Genomic DNA, 6,165 nt, shown 5'->3' with positions numbered 1-6,165 from the left:
AAAGTTTCATTTTTGGGGTTCATCTTTACCCCTTCTACTATCGAGATGGATCCAGTTAAGGTCCAAGCCATCCAGGATTGGATTCAGCCGACATCTCTGAAAAGTCTGCAAAAGTTCCTGGGCTTTGCTAATTTTTATCGTCGCTTCATCTGTAATTTTTCTAGCATTGCCAAACCATTGACCGATTTGACCAAGAAGGGTGCTGATTTGGTTAATTGGTCTTCTGCTGCTGTGGAAGCTTTTCAGGAGTTGAAGCGTCGTTTTTGTTCTGCCCCTGTGTTGTCAGCCAGATGTTTCTCTTCCGTTCCAGGTCGAGGTTGATGCTTCTGAGATTGGAGCAGGGGCGGTTTTGTCACAGAGAGGTTCTGATTGCTCAGTGATGAAACCATGTGCTTTCTTTTCCAGGAAGTTTTCGCCCGCTGAGCGTAATTATGATGTGGGCAATCGAGAGTTGCTGGCCATGAAGTGGGCATTCGAGGAGTGGCGTCATTGGCTTGAAGGAGCTAAGCATCGCGTGGTGGTATTGACTGATCATAAGAACTTGACTTATCTCGAGTCTGCCAAGCGCTTGAATCCTAGACAGGCCCGTTGGTCGTTATTTTTTGCCCGCTTCGACTTTGTGATTTCGTACCTTCCGGGCTCTAAAAATGTGAAGGCGGATGCTCTGTCTAGGAGTTTTGTGCCCGACTCTCCGGGTTTATCTGAGCCAGCGGGTATCCTCAAGGAAGGAGTCATTGTGTCTGCCATCTCCCCTGATTTGCGGCGGGTGCTGCAAAAATTTCAGGCGAATAAACCTGATCGTTGTCCAGCAGAGAAACTGTTCGTCCCTGATAGGTGGACTAATAAACTTATCTCTGAACTTCATTGTTCGGTGTTGGCTGGTCATCCTGGAATCTTTGGTACCAGAGAGTTAGTGGCTAGATCCTTCTGGTGGCCATCTCTGTCACGGGATGTACGTACTTTTGTGCAGTCCTGTGGGATTTGTGCTAGGGCTAAGCCCTGCTGTTCTCGTGCCAGTGGGTTGCTTTTGCCCTTGCCGGTCCCAAAGAGGCCTTGGACACATATTTCGATGGATTTCATTTCTGACCTTCCCGTTTCTCAAAAGATGTCAGTCATTTGGGTGGTCTGTGATCGCTTTTCTAAAATGGTCCATCTGGTGCCCTTGGCTAAATTGCCTTCCTCCTCTGATTTGGTACCTTTGTTCTTTCAGCATGTGGTTCGGTTGCATGGCATTCCTGAGAATATTGTTTCTGACAGAGGTTCCCAGTTTGTTTCAAGGTTCTGGCGAGCCTTTTGTGGTAGCATGGGCATTGACCTATCCTTTTCCTCGGCTTTCCATCCTCAGACTAATGGCCAGACCGAACGAACCAATCAGACCTTGGAAACATATCTGAGATGTTTTGTTTCTGCAGACCAGGATGATTGGGTGTCCTTTTTACCGTTGGCTGAGTTCGCCCTTAATAATCGGGCCAGCTCGGCTACCTTGGTTTCTCCATTTTTTTGCAATTCTGGGTTCCATCCTCGTTTCTCTTCAGGACAGGTTGAGTCTTCGGACTGTCCTGGTGTGGATTCTGTGGTGGATAGGTTGCAGCAGATCTGGACTCAGGTAGTGGACAATTTGATCTTGTCCCAGGAGAAAGCTCAACTTTTCGCTAATCGCAGACGCCGTGTGGGTCCCCGACTTCGTGTTGGGGATCTGGTTTGGTTATCTTCTCGTCATATTCCTATGAAGGTTTCCTCTCCTAAATTTAAACCTCGTTTTATTGGTCCGTATAGGATTTCTGAGGTTCTCAATCCTGTGTCTTTTCGTTTGACCCTCCCAGACTCCTTTTCCATACATAATGTATTCCATAGGTCGTTGTTGCGGAGATACGTGGCACCTATGGTTCCATCTGTTGAGCCTCCTGCCCCGGTTTTGGTGGAGGGGGAATTGGAGTATATTGTGGAGAAGATTTTGGATTCTCGTGTTTCTAGACGGAAACTCCAGTATCTGGTTAAATGGAAGGGTTATGCTCAGGAAGATAATTCCTGGGTTTTTGCCTCTGATGTTCATGCTTCCGATCTTGTTCGTGCCTTTCATGCGGCTCATCCTGGTCGGCCTGGGGGCTCTGGTGAGGGTTCGGTGACCCCTCCTCAAGGGGGGGGTACTGTTGTGAATTCTGTGGCTGAATTCACTCCTGTGGTCACAAGTGGTACTGCAGCTTCTGAGCTTCCTCCCTCAGGTGTTCTGGTGAGCTCGTTAACTGCTTCATTACTTAACTCCGCCTGATGCTGCTATCCTTGCTCCTTGTCAATGTTTCAGTGTTGGATCTGAGCTTCTCCTGATTGTTCCTGTGACCTGCTGCTCTGTATAGCTAAGTGCTTTTTGCTTTTTTGTTGCTTTTTTTTCTGTCCAGCTTGTCTTTGTTTTGCTGGAAGCTCTGAGACGCAAAGGGTGTACCGCCGTGCCGTTAGTTCGGAACGGTGGGTTTTTTTTTGCCCCCTTTGCGTGGTTTTGCTTTAGGGTTTTTTGTAGACTGCAAAGTTCGCTTTACTGTCCTCGCTCTGTCCTAGAATATCGGGCCCCACTTTGCTGAATCTATTTCATCCCTACGTTTTGTCTTTTCATCTTACTCACAGTCATTATATGTGGGGGGCTGCCTTTTCCTTTGGGGAATTTCTCTGGGGCAAGTCAGGCCTATTTTTCTATCTTCAGGCTAGCTAGTTTCTTAGGCTGTGCCGAGTTGCCTAGGTAGTTGTTAGGCGCAATCCACAGCCGCTTTTAGTTGTGTTTAGGATAGGATCAGGTGTGCAGTCTACAGAGTTTCCACGTCTCAGAGCTCGTTCTTGTATTTTTGGGTATTTGTCAGATCACTGTGTGCGCTCTGATCGCTAAGCACACTGTGTTTCTGGATTGCCTTCATAACACCTGTCATTAGCAATCATAACAGGTGTGCCCGCTTTTGGTCGACGGCACTGCCACTGGGTCCCTCCTAGTACAATAAAGTGTCTCTGGCGGTGGTGGTGCGCACCCAACGTCAGACACACCGTTGTAATATGAGGGGCCCTGGGCCTGTACCGCCGGCCACAAGAGAGTTCCCCCCCCCAGCTCAAACAGTGCTCTACCACTTGCAAAATTATCTCTCACAGCTCCACCAATGTTTAGTCTATGCGCTGACATCCTTAAATGCCTGGCACTGACAATACCATTGTATTGACATTTTTGTTATGTTAGGCCTTCGAAGCCTGTCTGCGGTCCCTCCTTCCACTAGTCCTCCACTGACCAGACCACTGCTGCCCGTGTACCCCTGGAACCAATTTTAAATTGCCTACAGCCCAATTTTTTTTTATAATAGGCCTTAGAAGCCTGTCTGCGGTCCCTTCTTTCTACTACTCCTACACTGACCAGACCACTGCTGCCCGTGTACCCCTGGAACCAATTTTAAATTGCCTGCAGCCCAATTTTTTTTATGTTAGGCCTTCGAAGCCTGTCTGCGGTCCCTCCTTCCACTAGGCCTCCACTGACCATTCGACTGCTGCCCGTGTACCCCTGGAACCAATTTTAAATTGCCTACAGCCCAATTTTTTTTATGTTAGGCCTTAGAAGCCTGTCTGCGGTCCCTTCTTTCTACTACTCCTACACTGACCAGACCACTGCTGCCCGTGTACCCCTGGAACCAATTTTAAATTGCCTACAGCCCAATTTTATTATGTTAGGCCTTCGAAGCCTGTCTGCGGTCCCTTCTTTCCACTAGTCCTCCAGTGACCTGGACACTGCCGCCCGTGTACCCCTGGAACCTATTTTAAAGTGCATACAACCTACTTTTTCCTTTATATTATAATTATAAAGACCAGATGGACTACGCTGTACCACGGTAAGAGCTACCCAGTCGTCACTTCTTTTGCGAGAAAAGCCATCCCAACCCTCCACCATCATGTAAAAATCCGCATTGTCCATGCGCTAAGGCTATCTAATAGTAGAAAGGTGCACCTGACAACAGATGCATGGACCAGTAGGCATGTCCACGAAAGGTTACATGTCCATTACGGCGTACTGGGTTAATGTTGTGGATGCATGGTCCACAGGGGACAGCCTATTAAGTCTGTCTGCAGTCCCAAATAGAAATTGTCCTCCGCTTACCACACCAATGCTGCCTGTGTACCCCTGGAACATTTTGTAAACTCCATTGACCCAAATTTTTGGTTTAAAGCCTACTACCAGTGTCTGCCGCTCCAAGGTGTTCTCCGGGTTGCCTTTTCTGAGCTTTGATCTTCAGGCTCTCGTTTAGTAGTCTTTTTAATCTAACTGCAGTGGGGCTAGTACTTGGGTTGGGGCCTACCACCAGTGTCTGCCGCTCCAAGGTGTTCTCCGGGTTGCCTTTTCTGAGCTTTGATCTTCAGGCTCTCGTTTAGTAGTCTATTTAATCTAACTGCAGTGGGGCTAGTACTTGGGTTGGGGCCTACCACCAGTGTCTGCCGCTCCAAGGTGTTCTCCGGGTTGCCTTTTCTGAGCTTTGATCTTCAGGCTCTCGTTTAGTAGTCTTTTTAATCTAACTGCAGTGGGGCTAGTACTTGGGTTGGGGCCTACCACCAGTGTCTGCCGCTCCAAGGTGTTCTCCAGGTTGCCACATAATCGAAGCTGCATAGAGCCTATTTTGTAATTTTACGCCTACTAAGTCTATCTGCGGTCCCTCCTTCCAATTGTCCTCCACTGAGCACACCAATGCAGACCGTGTACCCAGATAACCTTTTTTAAACCTGCGTCGAGCCAACTTTGTGGTTTAAGGCCTACTTGTAGCGTCTGGCTGCGCCACTCAATACAGCTGTCCTCTTTACAAAAAATGACCTACAATTATCTGGTTTTCAGCCTATCGGGATTTTAAAACTGCAGTGGGCCTATTAGTTGGGTTGGGGCCTTCTATCTGTGTCTGCCGCTCCTTGCTGTTCTCCTACAGTGAACAAAGCTGTGCCGCCTGTTTACTACTCTTGCCAATTTTGAACTGCATTTAGACTACTTACAGATTTGGGCCTACTCTCTGTGTCAGCCTCTCATTCCAGTTGTCCTCCACTGAACAAAACAATGCCCCCTGGTTAGTCCTGTTACCAATTTTGAACTGCATTTAGCCCACTTTATTCTTTGGGCCTATATCTGTGTTTCCTCCTCATCCTGCCCATTGCCCAGCCAGTGATAGATGAGTCTGCTGGTACATTGACCCATAACGCAACATTCCCCATGCACGCTACACTGCAAGATTGTGACCCTGCTGAAAGTCAGGTCCCCCTTCCCGCATACCATACCACCTTACACGGGGACAAAGAGGAAGGTGCAGATGAAGGTGCAGGTTCCTTCATCAGGTGGGGGGAGAAATACTCGTTGGCGACGTCACTGGCACAGGGCCCCTCATAGTACGCAAAAGTGTCGCTGCCGGTGGGAGGCGCCCCCGCCGTGCAAACACACCGCTGTACTTTGAGGGGTCCTGTGCCAGTGCCAACGAGGCCCCCCCCCCCCCCCCCCCCGCTTGCTCAGGATCACAGCACTTGTAAAGTTGAAATACTTATCTCTCCCTGCTCCACTGTCGTGACGTGGTCCAGGTTTACTGGGCCCACTAAATACTTGAACCGGCCCTACCCCCCACAACTTTAGCCAAATGACCCCCAATTTCCAATGCCTAACTATTATTATAAGGGAAATTAAGATTGACAAGCTTCATTAAGAAGAATGGATGGTTTTCACATTAAAATGGGCAGTGTAGGTGTTTTCCTGGCCCCCACTCACTGACGACTATGCTCCCCCATTGACTTGCATTGGGTTTCGTGTTTCGGTCGATCCCGACTTTACGTCATAATCGGCCGATTTCACGCGACCCGACTTTTGAGATAGTCGGGTTTTGCGAAACCCGGCTCGACTCTAAAAAGGTCAAGGTCGCTCAACTCTACTGTGGAGTAAGACGTTTATATTCCTCTATAATATGTACTTAATGTGGATATCTGAGGGGTCCGTACACACACACACGGCTCCGCTCCATACACATCGCACACACACGGCTCTGCTACATCCACACTGTAAACCCCTCCTGACCCCACACAGAAACTTCCCCTCATCCAGCAGCATGACAACCAGCACAGCAGAGTCCTGCATACACTGAGGCCCCTGATCATGTGACCCCTGACTCCTCCCCTCCTGTG

The sequence above is a fragment of the Ranitomeya imitator genome, chromosome 2 (assembly GCF_032444005.1).
Source record: "Ranitomeya imitator isolate aRanImi1 chromosome 2, aRanImi1.pri, whole genome shotgun sequence".
In the NCBI taxonomy this organism is placed as follows: Eukaryota; Metazoa; Chordata; class Amphibia; order Anura; family Dendrobatidae; genus Ranitomeya; species Ranitomeya imitator.
The sequence above is the reverse complement of the archived record's forward strand: the minus strand, read 5'-3'. Positions refer to the sequence as shown.